Source organism: Pleurodeles waltl, chromosome 4_1, assembly GCF_031143425.1.
Source record: "Pleurodeles waltl isolate 20211129_DDA chromosome 4_1, aPleWal1.hap1.20221129, whole genome shotgun sequence".
Lineage (NCBI taxonomy): Eukaryota > Metazoa > Chordata > Amphibia > Caudata > Salamandridae > Pleurodeles > Pleurodeles waltl.
Window position 1 is genome coordinate 532,779,721 of NC_090442.1, and position 17,820 is coordinate 532,797,540.

At 44.6% G+C, this 17,820-nt stretch overlaps 1 protein-coding gene across 2 annotated transcripts in view; it reads right to left on the reverse strand.

Annotated features, from left to right (window-relative positions):
* Positions 1-17,820, reverse strand: part of PNPLA8 (patatin like phospholipase domain containing 8) — a 281,202-nt gene that overhangs the window by 1,035 nt on the left and 262,347 nt on the right. The gene's annotated exons all lie outside the window — the stretch shown is intronic.

A 17,820-nucleotide genomic window follows, 5' to 3' on the forward strand; every position in this document is an offset into this window, starting at 1 on the left:
TTAGAGTTCGGCGGATGGGGTTGCTCCGTGACAAACGTGACGCATACCCCACCCGCTGTATTATGATCCCATTATATCCCATGGAAATCGTAATACGGCAGACGATATCGATTACGTTTGTGACAAAGTAACAAGCCTGTCAATCTTTAAATCAGGCCCTTAGTCAAAAACCAGCCACTTCATTACTACTGATAGATTAGAATAGGCTTGCAATGGCATGGCAAACAGTAGCAAATCTGCGACTGAGGCTTGTGCTGTCCTCGGCATCCCAGCATTCATATTCACACTTTGCAGCAGGAACGGCTCCTCCGCAATGGCAAAGGGGTGTCACTCCACTGGCTAAGAGCCGGCAGGAGAAAAATAAAACGATCCTTCAATATCGTTTTATTTTTCTGCTGTTGGCTCAGCCAGCAGTCAAGGGCGGGGCAGAGCTGGGCCATGGGGGTGGGCCAAACATACATGCGCACTTAGGTTTCTCCAGCCTCGTTGTGTATACAGTTGGGCTGGAGAAAACTGCACTGGCCCCAGGGTTGTGTCTGAGTGGCAGTCTGAGCCGCTGAGACCAATCCTGATGCTGCATTCATGCTAGCTTTAGCATGAAAGCAGCATCAGGATTGCTGGGGAGCCTGTTCTGGTGTCCCAGTAAATGCAGGGACACCAGAACTGGAAAGGAGGACACCGAGGAAGCAGGAAAGAATGGCAGCGAATGGTAGATCTTATTTTATATTTTTATTTGCTCCCCCACCCACCGCTTCTGTTGATATTTGAGGCAGCTGCAGCTGTTGTACAGACTTTAGAACCACAAGACATGGCACACTATCTAAGCAACAATGGAAAGAGCCAGACTGTCATACCAGTATCAGATCCTCCTGATGTCCAGAGTCTATACAAGTAAGGTGTAACTTGTGAAATATTGACAAAAGGTAATAATTCCATGCTTTGCAGCTTCAAAAATGGCTGTGAAGCCCTTCTGCATACTACTGCAAGTTGTAGTGGGGAAAGAATGCCCCTTGTTCACACCCCTTACTTTGTGACTGAAAGCGATAATGTGTACACTGATTTGTTATGGCACTCAGTGCCGGTGCCCAGAGCCCTCCACTTAAACACGAGGCTGCTGCAGTTAAAAGTGCGAGCACTGAACACTGAGGCAGGGTAATCCTGAGCCATCTCGGGCCTCTTCAATCCATTTACAAACACTCGCTGCACTTTCAGCTCGCTCTTGCCGCTTTCTGCTTTTCCCCTTTCTGACGCTTTTTCGTTTTTCTCTTCCTCCGTCTTTCCCACGTGTCTTTCGCTCGCAGTAAATGCTTGAGACAGAAAACTAAGCACCGGCCCTCAGAAATAAGTGCTGGTGCTCCGCACCGGAAACAAGAAGCACAAATTAAGCCCTGATGGCACTTATGAATCAAAGCAAATGAAAAATCGTTTTGTGCAAATGCTCCTTATGACAATGTAGTTCACCTTTATCATAGGCAGACATAGAAATTTCGGATATTGTTGCTTGATATGAGCATTATTTGAATCCCAGTTGCGTTCTAAGTAATGATAAGACCTGTAAGGATTCATATGGATATTTACTGGAACCCAAACCTTCTTTCATCATGAACAGGCACTCTCAAGAACACCAGGACACAAATATATTTTTGAGATTTATTAAAATGAAAATCCTATCCTAGTGAACACAATATGAGTAGTATTAATACTTGTCAAAAAGCAGACTAACAGAATTTATTGCAATGTGATGATATTGTATGGCTTCTTTACATCAATGTTCACCTAGCCCCACATTTCCTTTCGCTAACAAAGCTACATTTAGCCTCAAAATGGAACCTACTCAAGTGTTCAAAGAGGGATCACAAAACCATACCTTTTCTGATCAATGGAACCAATGTTCAGTAACGAAACAGCAGTTGCTGTACCAGTGTTTTAGTGGCTGTGCCCTCGAGTCAACAGATAAGCCAAGTGGAGAACATGATATGCCTTCCACGTAGCCTTCAGCAAAGAAAGGTGTTTACAGCTTCTGTATGACACTCAGTTTTAAGTCCCGGTGGTTCTCTCTACCTACAAATGCTTTGTTTGTTCTAGCTTATTTACTCTGTCTGAACATTTTCAAAATAAACAATCAATAGTGAAGAAAATGTCACATTCGGTAATACCTTTTTTGATAGAGACTCTAACTGCAGATTCTTCACTTGTGAATTTCCCAGGGCACCGACTGGATCCAAAAGTTTCTTAGCAAATACTTTGGGTGTTAGTAGGTGGAGTTGTGTGGCCTCATGCTGGGTCCGTCCCACCCCATATGTGACATTGGCCCCTATACCTGTGCCATCTCCGTGCACTGATATCAGTTTCTTTCTGATCTCTGTTTGCCGACAGACATGGAGTCAGTAGGAATCAGAATATAGCAGTATGGAGACTTCCAGATTAGTATCTTATTAAAGGGCTATGTGAATCCATTCCACAGGAAGGAGGGTGGGTCAGTGAGGAATCTGCGGCTGAGTGTATCAGAAAAGTTATTACAGAAGGTAAGCAGCTTGTTCTACAAGTAGACACTTCTAACCACGGATTCCTCAACTTGTGTACAGATACCAAAACAATATACCTCTCCCAGTGGTAGGTCTGTGGAATGGTTAAAATCAGGATATTTTACAGAATAGACTGGGCAAAATGCCCATCCCAACCAACCTGGTTATTCAGGCAGCAGTGCTCTGAGAATATGTGGAGGGACACCCACATAGCAGCCTGGCAAATGTCCAGTACTGGCACACTATGTGCTAGGGCGGTTGTACCAGCCTTTGGTCTGGTGGAATAGACACACAAGACTTCTGGGGGTTGCTTTATGCCCAGTCTGAAGCAGATCTTGATGTATAGCACAATCTGTTTTGTCTTTTTTTTTTAGCTTCATAGAAACAGACAAAAAGTTGGTCACCCTGTCAACAATCTCTTGTTCAATCAACATAGAAGCTGAGATTTCTCTTAAGAGTTGAGGTGGTGGAGCCACTCTTCCTCTTTGCAGAGATGAGGCAGTGCACAGAAAGACTGTAAGGTGATGGACTGCCCTTTGTGGAAAGGGGTGATAAACTTTGGCAGAAATTCCGCATTTGTCCAGAGGATTAGTTTGTGCAGGAAGAAAGATGTGTATGGTGGGACCACTGACAATGCCTGGAATTTACTGACTTGCCTGCCAGATGTGACAGCAATGAAGAAGATTGCCTTGATGGTTAGGAGGCAAAAAGGGCAAATGTGCATCAGTTCGAAGGTTGTGCACATGAGATAGGCGAGTTACAAATTCGACTCCCACTGCGGTATCACAGAGTTGGCGGGAACATGTGGATCAGCCCCTTCAAAAACAGGCATCACAACAGGTGACTTGAAAATAGATAGCTGACCAGATAAACATAAGAAAGCACAAAGTTAACCTTTTACCAACGCCACAGCAAAACCTTGCTGGGCCAAGGGCAAACAAACCAGAAGAACATTTGATAACTGTCCATTCAGGGGTTGGACATCTCTGGAGCAACACCAGACAACAAACCTCTCCCAGTATAAACAGATTTGGTAAAGGGACTCCTGGCTGCTAGGATGATGTCTATCACTTCGGAGGGAAGGTCGAAAACTGTTAACTGTCGCCATTCTATTTCCACGCATGGAGGTGCAAGTTGTGCAGGCTCGGTGTAAACCCTGGCTGTGTTGTTGCAACAGGAGATCTTAAAGAGGTAGCCGCATTGGAGGACATGTGCTCATTGCAGGAAGTTCTGAGTACCTCACTCTCCTCGCCTAGTCCGGTGCCAGGAGGATGATTTAGGCCTGGTCTTTCTTGATCTTTTTCATGCACCCTGGGCTGACGTGAGGGGTGGAAAGGCATTAATGAGTTCGGATCCTTATTACTGGTGGAAAACATCTACGAGGGATGAGTGCAGGGCGAACTCCAACATGCAAAGGTTAGGAGACTATGCATTCTCTGTGGTGGAGAAAAGGTAGAGCCAGGGTTCTCTCATTGTTGGAAGATGCTCTGTGCCATCTCCAAGAGTAATCTCTATTTGTGACCCGCTAGGCAATGGTGGCTTCGTTTGTCTGCCCTGGCACTGAAGGATCCCACCAGGTGTCGGGCGACCAGAGAGATGCTGTAAGCTTCAGCTACTTCTACTGATGTCAAGACCCTTGGCACAGGAACCATAATCACAAATGCTTTGTTTGTTGCTGTATCACATGGCGGTTGTGTTGTCCGTGAGAACCTGTACTAGTTCCATCTTTATGATTTTAATGCCTTTAGTGCCAAGTGAATAGCCTGCAACTCCAGAGGGTTGATATGGCAGTCACTTCTTTGCCACAGACCAGTCCTGTGATCCCCATTCCTCCCAGATGACCTGTCTCAACCCAGCAGTGTTTCAGCCATCATGACCATTAGATCTGGGTGGGATTAAGAGTGGGCCTCTTGCTGGTCCAATTGCAGTCAATCAGCCACCACTGCAAGCCCTTTAGCAAGATAAAGCAGTTCAAGACGCCAAGAAGCCTCAGAGCCATTCTCATCGAGTCCCAGGTCAAGGGCTGAAACATTGCGATCACATCTCAAAGGTCCTAGATTGATTGAGGTGGAGGGAAGGCTTGAAAGACCATTGTATTCAGGATGGCTCCAATGAAGGGGAGCCATTTTGAAGAAATCAGGTGTGACTTCGGCAAAGTGAATGGAAAGATGCAAAGATGTCAACAAGTTGGCTGACGTCTGGAGGTGGTTTATGACTAGTTGAGGAGAGCTTGCCTGTAGTAGCCAGCAACCAAGGTACGGAAAAACTGGTAATCCCAATCGCAGTAGATGTTCTACAAACACCATCACATTTTAGACATTCAAGGTGCACTGGTAAAGCCAAAGGGAAGCACAGTGAAATGAAAGTCCTTTTGGCTCACCTGAAACAACCAGTAGCGCTGGTGGGACTGCAGGCTGGGAATGTAGAAATAGGCATCGAGGGGATTCAACATCGCCATACTGTGTCCTGGATCCAGGGCAGAAAGAACTTGAGCCAAGATGAGCATTTTTGAACTTGCTTTTCTGGAGGAAAAAGTTCAGAGATAGAAGATCTAGGATGGGTCATAGTCCTTTTTTGGCATGCGCAAATTACAGGAGTAACAGCCAGTATTGATCTCTGATGCTGGCACCTTCTCTCCTGCTCCTTTGGTCAAGACAACCTGACCTTCTTCTCAGAGTACGGATAAGTGGTCCTCCGGGAGGTGTTGTGTGTGGGTGGGATCGCCACTTTGCACCCGTTGGTCAGATATGACCCTGCTCCAACCGGAGAGGTGAAAGGTGATGCGACCTCCTACCAGGCCATTGTGTGCCTCCAAGGAAAATTTAAAGTGTTCTTGCGGCGGCTGCAGGGGAAGGGGCTGCGATTTGGAGAGCTTGTTGCATCTTGCGACTTGTCCATCGACGTAAGGGCAAGAATCTGGTTTTGCCCAGGTGCACACTTAGGCATCAGTTAGGACCTCTTTAAAGGGGAGCAGAGGTTTCTTGTTCGATTGTGGGGGCTTAAGGGCATCTATGTAAGTTCATTTGTTTTGAGCTCTTGCGTAGGAAGAGTGAGGTCCAGGACAGCCGCTCTCTGCATTATTGCTGCAAAGGAGGCAGAGTCCTCAATAGCAAGTGTAAAATTAGGGGAAGACAGACCAATGTCAAGTAAGGTATCAAGGCCACTGGTATCCTGTAGGTTGTTAAAGATATCATCATTGTCATATTGGTTGTCATCATCATCATCATCATTGTTGTTGTTGTTGCTGCTGTCCCCAGTATCATACCGTGGGGCATTGCTTGGTTCAGATGGCATTGAGGTCTGGCTAATAGGGCATGCGTCTTTGAGTCCTATAAAACTATTGGCTAAGTTTCTGGCTTTGGTGATGCGAGTATCAGCATTGATACTTGACTCAGTTGCATCAGTCGTGGCGCTGAGGACAGCATTGATCGTGGCACCAACGGTGGAAGTGAAGGTGACACTAGAGTCGGCCAACCTCTGAACGAGGTCGAGTAGGGCAATGGGTGATGTGGAAAGATTCAGCAACAGTAACCCTACTGGACGCTATTTTGGATCCATGGGGCCCCCCCAATGATGTTCCAGAGAGCTTCAGTGTAGCACTGAAAATATGGATGGAACATGGCTACCCATAGCTGTTGGAGCTGTTGCAGTGTTGCTGACTGTTCAGAGTGGGGCTGTAGCAGGACTAGCATTGGGTTTGGTCCAGCAGAGGGAGTTCGACTCTGTGTCCTTCAGGTGCCTGAGACCACTTCACAATTTAGAGTGGAGGTATGTGGGAGGAGCATGCTGCGATTTATGTTTCTTGTGATGTGGGACTTTTTCAACATATCTGAGGCCCCTGATCTCGAGGATCAACAGTCATGGGAGCAACCTGGGTGCAGACTTCAACTAGGACCACCAAACCTTTTTGAACACTTTTTTGATCTATGGAGTTTAGCAGCAGCAAGTTATGCCTCATGGTCTCAGATGTTTTTTTTGTTAATTTTAGCGCAACATAAGCACAATGCTGAGTAGTGCTTAGAGCCAACGCACCAAAGACAGATGTTGTGGGTGTCCATAACTAACATCTGCTAGTTATAGTTACAACACAGTTTAGAACCTGTAAACTTTGAGAGTGACACTGCACAATAGTTGAAGATTTTAAGGGAAAATCTTTCAGAAGTGACAGGATTGAGACGCTCCAGATCTTCGTTGCCAGGCATGGAAAGAAAGGAACTGATGTCAGAATTCTTAGTGGTGCAAATATATAAACTCTGGAGTCATATTCAAGGCGGGAAGGACCCAATGTGGAATGTCATCTACCCAGGTACTCCTACAAAAGATTTCAGATCCTGTCTGGGGCCTGTGGAAATTCACAAGGTAAGTAATCTGGGGTTGGCATTTTCTATCAGAAGCCCATCTAACCTTTCAATTACATGTATTCTATGAAACATTGCTTTTTGTTTAAAAACACAAGGTAGCTATTTCTATGAACCCTTGCTCATTATTTAAAACAATAGCTTAAAAAGCAATTCACATCATATAAAAATAAACATGAATATATTTGAAAAGGCTGAATTATCATTCAATGAATAACATTAATAATTGTGCATTTATAGTTGAAACATACAACCAAATAAAAGAACATATATTATACAAAAGATGAATATCTACATTAGTATTAAGATTGTAAAAATGGCCTAGGCATAAAATATTAGCCATATGCAATGTGTGTAAATATGGATATTTTCATGCAGACATGTTCAATTTCATGCAGTGATATCCCATACCAGTAATTCACCAATGTGATTTGTGTTGTGACTTTTGTAAATAATCCAGCCTACTGCCAGCGAACACTGTTTGACTTCTAATATCTAAATTATGAGGTAACATTAAAATATTGATTGGAAAATGCACTGTCAACATCTTCCTAGAAAAATGACATGCACCTAAAACCATTACCAAACACTTGCCCTCGAGTATGATAGAATGAAAATATGATAGTACCTCATGCATTTCAGTGTGAGCACTGGACTCTTGTAGGATTGGGTTGATTAACTATCTCACTATAACCCGTTGTGCCTGCTCAAGCTGGCTCCTTCTCAACTGCCTCTCTCTACTGTGCTAACATTGTATGTGTTATCAAATTAACCCCGGGTCTATTGGCTTTGCCTCTGTTTAATTTTTCTTGGTGCTTTGAGTGAAAAGACTTGACAAGTGAAATCGGAGCAAATATTTTAAGGCTGCACAGGGCTTATGTTTGTCAAAAGTATTCTGTGAAAGTGGTCGCAATTTTATTTTAGCAAATGCATTGTTTTTTTTTTTTTTTACAATTCTACTTATGTTCAAATATGTTGGTTCGCAAAATAACTATTCGTAGAGGGTCCCAATTTGACCTAGATCAGTAATCTGCATGAGGTAGGTTGTTAAATTAAGACCTACTATGAATCGCAGCAATCACTGGGATAGTGGCCTGCTGGGGTCAGCAGACCACAGTCTGTGATTGCTTGTAATTAAAACAATCTTTTTTCTTTTTTAAAAACAGCCTGTTTTCATTAAAGGAAAATGGGATGCATTTAAAGAAAAAAGAAAAGTTGCATACATTTTTTTTTTTACCAGTAAGTGGTAGTCTTGTGAACCACTGCCTAATCCTAAAGATGCTTTTTACAGCACTGACAAAGAGGAACGATTCTCTAAGTGACCCCTTACCATTTGCGAGTGGGTTACAACTATCTTTGACATGTCAGTAAATGAGCAATAACTTGTGACTGCAATTTAGAAATTGCTAATTGGAAGGGACTCCCTAAACATACCCTCTTAATTTGAGATTCAATATGTAATCGCAAACCCGTCTTGTGATTTGGAAACAAGTTAGAGAATTTCAATTTTGATTTTGAATATACTCAAAAGCTACTTTGCGGATGCAAAGGCTCAGATTTGACAAATTGGAGCCTTTGCAATCACAAAATAGCTTTGAACAAAAGGCCCTAAATTCACAGTGATGCTTTACATTTTTTGTGCGGCTCAGAGTTTAAGGATTATTTTGAGGTGTGGGTTCTGCTTCCTGAGCTACTTGCTGCAAGATGTTTTCAGCTAAGTGACCCTCAAAGTACTCTCCATGTAGCATCCTACTGTCGCATAGGCTCTCATTATCCTAATGAGACTACTGGATTTTTGGGCAGCAAGATCGTTCGCAGTGTGGGAGACTAAGTCTGACCCATGGTAAAGGACCTTTGTCACCCCAAACCCGGTTTTTGCTCCGGCTAACTAGCAGTGCCTCATCTCTCCTGAAGGGGAGAGACAATTGGGCAGCCGAGCGCATGACATCTTAGTACTTCCCAGGGAAGTCGTGGCCACTCAGGTCACAACCGGTTCTCTCGTACACAGTGCAGTCTCATATATAAATGACAAAGGCAGTTTGAGTTTTAAAGACTGGTTTAATAAAACAACTGTATTTTAGATAACAAAGCGTGAACTGCTATAACCAGAACTATACAACACAGTAGGATTGAAATAGTACCGAGGAGAGTGAAACACAAGAATAAGGCTACCATAGTGCAACTAAATTGTGTTCTCTCTAAGTTATATTTTGAGCACAGCCTGTGAAGCTCTAAGCCTGCCTTTCAGGTTCCCCCGGGAGGACATCAACCCTCATACCTGAGCAAAGGCCTGTAACCTGCATCAGCATCTGCAACAGGGCAGTCAGCATCTAGTTGTGGGTTCCTGGTCGGAATCTCCCTCTTACGTGTACCAGGACTAGAAAGTGTTTTTATAACTAACACGCTGATGTTCTAAGAAACGTCCCTACGTAAGAATGTGTACTTTCTACGAACCCTAAAGACTAAACTTCTACCACGTCTATCGGCAATGTACCAGACTGTATCCTTGACTGAAGCACAGAGCGAGCAAGAATGTATTGTTTGAGAACACAGTGCTAAAGTAAGTTAAACAGTGTGATAGAATGAAATAAAACAAGACAGTGAAACTGGTTATTGTAAAATAACAGTGTGAGGTTAAATAAAATGCATCTAGGGCAAAGTGCACAGAGACCTAATACGTTAAGCAAACACGCATAAAGCTACATTAAAAATGGCTACACTACACGTACAAAACGGTTTGTCATGACTCATTTGATGATGGGCATTTGCCTGCTTCTTTTCAGACACTGAATGAACACACAACCAAGACTAACCTTTCTATTGTGCATGGTAAGACATTTAGGGCCAGATTTACAAAGCTCTTCTGCAGTCACAGACCCAATGAATTGCAAAATCACAGGTTTTGCAACAGCAAAAGGTTTTTTTTGCAATGTGAAAAAAAGACCTATTATAAATTAGAAAAGGCTTTAATAACCCATTTCAAACTGCAAATCAGAAGAGGTGTTAAAGGGAAGTCTCCATCCTATTTACAATTCAGAAAGGGATATGTCAAATGTTTGTGAAAACAACAGTCATCAACCCTTGATTGGTTGGGATACTACCTGATTCGCAAAGGTGAAGCTGTAGCAAATTTACAGCTTCTCCTTTAGGAACTGCCCCTGATGTCCAAACAAACGTTTTTAAAAAGTAGCCACTGCCCCTTTAATTGAAACAGACTGCTTTACAAAATATTGTTTCCGGTTTTGCAAAGCAAATGAAGGAACAGTTGGCTGCTGTCTCTTGCAGGCCTCCATCCCTGCATTAGGAGTCAATCAGAGAGGGTCGCAAATTGCAACCTGCTTAAGTTATATTGACTAGGCAGGTTGTTTTGTGACCACCTGCAAATAAACAATTTGCAGTGCAACTTATTACTACATTGGTCAACATGAAGACTGCATTCTCATCCACAAACAAGACGATGCACAAACTGCACATGCCTGATGTGCTGGTCGGAATAAATACATTTAAATCTTGGTTCTTAGCACCACCCAAATTTCATGTTTGGTGAGTTTGGGAATGCTTAAATCTATAATGTTTCTTTGGTAATTGATTAGTACCTGTATTTTCCTTCCCTTCAAAGAGGGCATCTACGCTTGAATTTCAAAATTTCTTCAGAGTACTGTATCCAGACTACTTAATTTCATTAAGTTATATCCACTGGAACAGCTCTTGGATACATAAGTCCCAAATGCGTCATAATGAGATGAGAGTTGAGTACATAAGCTTTAGGGAAAATGTTACCTACTTTGTAAGCATCTGTTCGTGGCATCTAGTGGTCTAAATTCACATGCTGTGCATACTCCTGACAACTAGTATTGGGCCCGGACATGTGCAAGGTTTTTTTTCTGTGAAGAAGTCTTCTAGAGTCACCAGGTACAGTGACTCCAACTATTCCCTAGAAAGCCCATAGAGGCCCCTTTTTTTAAATGTAGAGTGGTCTCTAGGGGCAATAGACAAAGGCATGTTTGGATTTATTGCACTATCCACCTAGCTAGACTTGATTTTGAAAGAGCTAGCACCTTGTAGGGGTTTTGTGAAGGCAACGTAAAGTCTTATGTAATGGCTTTGTTCTATCTCAACAGGGCTCATTTGACATCTAGAATATAGAGAGCCCGTTCCATAACTTTGTCAGGTTGGAGAAAGAAAACTGGCAGCTTTATGGATTGGTTGAGGTGGAAGGGGGAGACCAGCTTAGGAAGGAATTTAGAATTAGTACACAGAACAACCCTATCCCTGTGGACTTGAAAGAAAGGTTTGTGCAACGTTAAAGCATGGAGCTCACAGACACGTCCGACAGAGGTTATTCCAACAAGAAAAGCCAACTTCTAGAAGAGGAATTGAAGGTGGCATGAATGTAGGGACCAATAAGCCTAATTAAAAGGATGTTGAGATTCGACACGGACCGATGAGACCCGTGGTCGAATGACCTTTTCAAACCCTCCATAAATGCTTTGATAACTGGAATTTTGAAGAGAGATTTGTGTTCTCTATTTTGAAGGTAAGCAGCCACCGCGGCTAAGCTGAGCCAAATGAAAATGTATGCTAGTCCATAGGTTGGAAAGTGAAGGAGGTAGAACATGATGTTCTGGACACTGGCTGGTAAAAGGTCAATATGCTGTGCAAAATGTTGCCACTTTGCTGCGTAGCAAGCAACAGTGGTGGATCTGAATGCCTCCTTAAGAATGTTCATTCATTCTTGTGGAAGGTTAAGATAACCAAGCACTAATACCTCAGGAGCTAAAATGCAAGGTTGAGCATCATGCGGTCGAGGGCCTTATCTCCCCATGGTTCTGCATGGGAAGGTCTGGAAAGTTGGGGAGCCTCTTGTGCAGAACAACAAAGAGTTCCAACAGTGTGGTGAACTAAGGCTGTCTGGCCCAGGTGGAACCCACCGGGATGAGTGTGAGGGAAGACTGCTGTAGCCTTCGAACCACGAACGGAAGACGTAGAAGAGGTAGAAAAGTGTAGGCAAATATCCCTGCCCATTTGATCCACAGTGCACTGCCCATCGACTGTGGGTATGGGTAACTGAAGGTGAAGGTTAGGCATTTTGTGTTTTTCGTAGACTTATTGCAACATCCTGCTGAGGAGGTCTGCAAAGTTTTTGTCCACATCTGGAAGGTACTCTGCAAGCAGATGGACTCACCACCACATTCTCTGCACTAACAGCGACAGTTGGGGAGAGCGTGTGCTGCCTTGTCTCTGTAAGTAATACATAGCACTCATGCGGTCTGCGTGAATGAGAACCACCTTACCCATGATGTGGAACTGGAAAAGCTTCAATGGTAGGTGGATGGCTATGGTGACTCTGGGTGCCTGGCTTCCCACTGTCCTTGGTCACTGAGGCCCTGTAAAAGTACCCCCCTGCCTCAAGGTTGAGAAAAGGCCACCCCTGCATTAGGTTGTTGGGGTTCTACCTCTGCAGAGAGTGATAGGTGCGGCTCCTGCTCAATACTAGATCTTCTTAATGACCCTCTGCTTGAGTTTTTTTTTAAAGTATAGGTTTTATTGGCAGTTAACATCATTAATACATAATAGTACCACAGGTCAGCATGATGACATCATATAAACATAGCAATGTACGTTTATCAACAAAAAGATCCCCAGCTACCCAGAGCCCCACATCCTATACTCAGTCACACTATTGCATAATGGGAAGTTAGATGTGTCTATTTTCCGGAACCAAGCCCATCCACAGCCTCCTACTCCGACTCCCGCATATGTGCCCACTTTCGTCACCCAGTGCAGCTCTCTGGGGGGGATTGGAGGGGGAAGGTGTCCAACAACTCAGCGAGCATCGCAGCCCAAGCCCACAAATTATCTGCATTCTTCATCATTTGTCCATTCAGCCATGTCTCTTTTCCAAAGCTTGGGATCCTAGGGGACAACCATCGAATAGCTATCCTTTGCTTGGCCAATGTGAGACCCAGCACTAACAACTTCCTACTTAATTTATTTTTAATCGTGATCCCTGCTAAGATGCACTGCCCTATATCCCTGAGGGCAGACCAACCAGTGGTCCCGCCTAGGGAGGCCAGAATCTCATCCCAATATCCGATTATGCTTGGGCAGCCACATATCTCATGAATGACGTCCGCATCCATGTGATTGCACCTGGAACAGGAGGAGGATCTTGTGGGGTATATGTTGTGCAAGGTAAAGGGGGATAGGTATACCTGGTGTAATACACTGAATTGTGTAATTTGAAACGGGTGTTAGACGACACCGTCCTGACCCTGTCGTGTATATTGCTTGAGACCACTGTTGTGCTATGCATTACCCTCAATGGGCGCATGTGTAACCTGGCTTGGGGGACCATGGCATTGCAGAAGGCCATCATGCCAAGGAGATGCATGACTGATCTGACTGTGACCTTGTGAGATGGCTGAAAAAAGGAAGCAGCACTTGGAAGGACTGCACCCTGGCAGGACTGGGAAAGACCATGCCCCTACTGACTTGAGGACCAACCCTAGTGAGGATTAGATCTCTAGAGGTTGGATGTGTGATTTGGTGGCATTGATTGTAAACTGTAATTGAGGAAGTAGAGGTAGACACCCTTGTGCCTTTTAGGTGTGATGACACTGGTTCCAATGTGCACCTGTGGAGAAATGAGTCTACCTATTCCTGCAGCAGACACTGGTGTTGCCGGGAGAAGATGTTTGCAGGGTGAAATATTGTGAGGACTGAAAGTGGGCTACAAACAATAACGTGTTGGATGAGATCTAGTACCCATTGGTCTGAGATGACCTGTTGCAATGTGGGAAAGAAACCCTGAAGTCTACCCCAACAGGTGGTGTGATCGGAAGAAAGGAGGAGTAAGTCACTGCTTTGTGGGTACAGTTCTCTTAGGGGAACCACCTTAACCTCTTCCTCTGGAGCTGCTGGCCTGGCAGGCACCACAAAAGTAACCCCTAGTTGAGGGCTCTCAGGACTGCTGGTGCTGGAAGGAGGTGCAAGCCTCAGTAGCTTTGGACCCGCCTATGTAGGCTAATCGCCAAAACGGCCCACGTGGGCTGGAGGTTAGAAAGGCACTCCTAGCCGTGGCGGTTTCTGTGTCTTTTTTTATTTTTTCCAGGCATCTCATCAACCTGTGATCCAACGAGGTGCTCTCCATCGAAGGGCAGGTTGAGGAGATGCTGCTAGACATCTAGCTTTAAGTCAGAGAATCAAAGTCAGGTGTGCCTGCGGATAAGCATGCTGGAACTGATGCCGCAAGCTGCACTGTCAGCAGTATCAAGGGCAGATGAGTTTGCCCTTTGAAAGTACCTCATGCCCCACTCTTACGGTACTCATCTGGGAGATGTTGGAGGAGCTTAGTCACGGCGTGACAGCAAGCCGATGGAATTGGCAGTACACCAGCGGGTGGCTGATCGTGCAAGCAATGCGCTTACGAGCTGTGTCAATATGCTTACTTTCCTTATTCCGTGGATCACTGGTGCCCTTTGCACTGGCTCTTTTTCAGGCAGTGTGCGCTACCAACGAGCCAGGCGGGAGTTGGGCTTTAATGTTGAATGGGTCAGAGGGGGAGGCCTCATACTTTTTGTCCTCCCTAGGGGTGAACACAGGAGCTTTAACTGGGTCTGTAAAAATATCTTGAGGCCAGTTTAAGCATCCTGTTCACCATTGTTAGGTACTGCATGGATCGTTGGGAGGAAGAGAGAGTTTCCAACTGAAATCCTCTTCAATGGGACCCCTGTGCATTTCCACCTTATGAAACGATGTCGCTGAACCAAGGACCTCATGATAAGAGGTAGTGCTATCTGGCAGTGAGGGACAGACGGGATGTAGGTCAAGGTCCCTGTCCCCTGGCAGATCAAAATCATATATGTTCCATGGATCATCCTCTGGGGGCATGTCATATGAACCCCTGGGACTCCAAGGCTGTGTCTCCCAAAGCCAGAGTGTGGTGACCCGTGTGGAGTAAAAGGAGAAGGGTCAACAATAAGAGCAGGGGGTTCAGGCAGACAGGGAAGGGGTGAGGTTATAGCTGTGCGAGTTAATGGCAGAGGGCTGGTAGCCTTCTCATCTCTCTGGCATTGTTTAAGCAGTGGTGGGAGCTCAAGGGCTTCCTCAAAGCTGAACTTCTGATTTGAGCAGTCTGTAATGGACACCGGTGTCTGGGTGAGGATTTGGCCAGTATGAGGATGGATCACGATGTGACTCTGGCGGGTGTTGAGTTCTTCCTGCAGCTTTTGAAGGACAGGCTCAACGGAGGATGATGATTTTGGAGCCAAGGGTTTTGGTACTGTGCTTTAGTAGTTGGGCCGAGTAGATCTTCGTTGTTGAAGGCGTCGACATCAAAGGGTGTTTCAATGCCGCCAGGATGGAGGCGTTCGGCGCCTATTGTGTCAGCTTCAAGATCTTCATTGTCGCCTAGCTGAGGCTGACGTGGTGACCGATGCAGCTGCTTTATGCCAACCATGGCTGCATGAAAGTGGTGGACAGGAGGCCTGTCTCTGTTCATCAAGACTTGATATCTGGTCCCTGGGCGGGGGCTGCTAAGAGTGTGAACGTTGTTGAGCAGGCAGAGGAGGAAGGATCGTATTCACAACCTGTGGTTCAGGCGACAGGTCTTCAATTTCCAGGTCAGGTCCTGATCTAGGTTCAGGCGAGAAGGACTCCTCTGCAGCAGCCAACAGTTCGGGCTGAAGTTCGCCTTTGATATCCTGGGAGCAGTAGAGGTCCAGGGTGTCGTCCCCTCTTCTACTGCAACATTTTGATAAGACCAGGTTGACGGTACTGAAGAGTCGTCTTCGAGCAGAATAAGGGCAGACATTGGAAGGGGCCTCATTAAGTCTGGGAAATAGGCACAGGTTACAGACCTGATGGATATCGGTCTGGGGTACTTGGCATGGCACTGAGGACAGTATCTGAACGGCATCTGTCCCATCACAGCCGATGACATGCTTGCCATGGAGAAAGCAAATGGGGAAGGCCCAAAGGACAAGTCCCCAGTGGGGGCGCTGAAGCCATCTCAAACCTGACCAGGACAAAGCAGCTCGGGGCAAATCTCGGCTGAGAAAGGGGACTACGATAGCGAAACAATACTGACCGAATGGGGAGGAAATGAGAGGGCCCGAATAGTTCAACGTAACAGCACTGATATGAGGCTATGTCGCACATGCCTGAACCCAATGGCAGAAAGAAAACAATCTAACAATGGAGTTGATGCCCATGTGCAATAGGTGGTGTCACTGTACCTTGTGACTCGAGAAGACTTCTTCAAAGAAACACAATTTGCATACACCCAGGTCCAACACTAAATGGCAAGAGTATGCACAGCATGTGTATCTACAGCCACACATGCCTCGAATATGAACTTTAATGGAAATGTGCAAGGAGCATCTGCTAGACACTGATGGATATTTTCCTTTTACTGTGCTGAGAAATGGCTTAATACCGTCTGAGAGACTCTGGTTTATTCATACTTGTTCATCTTAATTGTTCTCAACAGTTCCTCCATGAGTCTTTCTATTTCCCCTTTATAGACTACAGCTCTTTTCACTGCCATGCCTTTCAGCTAGGATTCTTTCCCCTTAAATTTGCTTGTGTATGGATCTCACCATCTTATTGCACTAAGGTTGCCATTCAGCTTTAGGCTACCATTTGGCAAAAAAGTAGCAATCTACCAGTTATCTATGTTGGTAATTGATTTTATGTGTACATCATCTCTTCCTTCACTTAGAGCTTTGGAGGACTCCATGGAAAGTTTATTCCTCCTTTCTCTTCTTATATGTGGGGAATTAATTTGCAGATCCGGTAATCCTTCTCTACAAACCTTTCTCTCTCTCTTACATTTTTCTCTTGCAAGCTCAGCATTCTTAATTCAGAAAAGTGATCAAGCAGGTGATTTTGGACTCCTTTATTTTTCGTTCTGGTTACTAAGCGTTTCTCCTCCTTGATAAACAACACTAATTTCCTAATAAAATAACCAGTAGCCAAGAGTTACTTAAAGTGATCACTAATTGTAACAATGGAGACCAATATAACATTAATATCCTTGTTGGTTTTGGTAAACTAATTTTATATTAAGCAACACCTTGGTACAATAATCAAAGTCTGAACAGGGCAGAAGGATGGATAAAAGACAGCAGAAAGAAACCTAAAGAAATTAATCCTGCTGTAAGACACCTGGTCGGAAGCTTTATGGTGCAGCAACCAGGTTCACCACTGCAGGATGATTGTTTTCCTTACTTGTAACACTTGCCAAGGCATCCCAATATTCTTTACTGGGGTGACCCTATTTCTTGCCACCTTGCTGTGATTTGTGTGTGTTCAGATTTTGTGAAGAGCAGTATTTGATAATGTTTTGAAGCACAAAAAAATGTGACCTTGGGCTTCAATGGACATAGCATAATTTTCAGGCTAGGTACCTACCTCCCTCACTCCTGGTAGGCACACGAGAGCGCTGTGGAAAGTTTACACTGCACCTTCATCGCCTTCATCTATCAACAATCACCACAGTGCACTTCTCACAAAACCAATCGCATGCTGTCAACGATCAGCCAATTTAAATAGAGCCTTATGAGACAAAGACATTTTTCATATTTGCAAAATTTACAGAAGCATCACAGAGCCTATCAGTGCGATGTAGTGGACATGCTTTGAAAGTAACTAATTAGGTGGTTTAAGAAAAGTCCCTTTGGACATGGGCTTGCATATTTAGATTATAGTTGAGAGCTCAGGCCAAAGATTTGATTTGATTTTTGTAAAGCCCGGCATATGCTCAAAGGCGTCTTGGTGCCAAGTGTTTACTATCTAATCCTCTACACCAGCGATGATCAAACTACAATGGGAGAGCAAGAGCTACGTTTTCAGCTGTTTTTTTCTTAAATGTGCAAGTTGGATTGGCCTCGCAAATGCCCCAGAATATGATTCCAGAGCTTGGAGGTGTGGTA